Source organism: Sinocyclocheilus anshuiensis, unplaced genomic scaffold, assembly GCF_001515605.1.
Source record: "Sinocyclocheilus anshuiensis isolate Anshui unplaced genomic scaffold, SAMN03320099.WGS_v1.1 scaffold1662, whole genome shotgun sequence".
In the NCBI taxonomy this organism is placed as follows: Eukaryota; Metazoa; Chordata; class Actinopteri; order Cypriniformes; family Cyprinidae; genus Sinocyclocheilus; species Sinocyclocheilus anshuiensis.
The window spans coordinates 539,277-539,720 of record NW_015545835.1 but is presented as its reverse complement, the minus strand read 5'-3'; positions in this window follow the sequence as shown (position 1 = coordinate 539,720).

The following is a 444-nucleotide window of genomic DNA, read 5'->3' as shown; positions in this document are numbered from 1 at the left end:
TAATTTTTCTTTAAAAAAAAAAAATCCTATGTCCCTCTTTTTTATTTAGCTTGTACTATTTTAAACTTGAATTGCTGGTGCTCTTCAAGTTAGATATCCCACCATTCTTTCAGATAAACCAGTTGACCAATTCCCTTCAGTTTGCATTCATTCTGAATGATTGAACAGCCCGGTTGGGAGTGTTCTCCTACTGCCATGGCAAAAGTCCTTGACTAGTACAACTAAGAGAGGGGGAAGTGGTCATCTGATGGACTCATAACCGTATCTAAAGTGACATATGGTCCGAAAATCACAACATCATCGGTGCCACGAGTTCCCATCACTACACTATTTAGCCTCCCTTTGTGAGCGAAAGTAAAATCACTACAAACTATTTGTGCATTCAACGACTTTAATGCACACCTTCCAGCCGATCAGAATCTAGTATTCAGACAGACCGTGGTA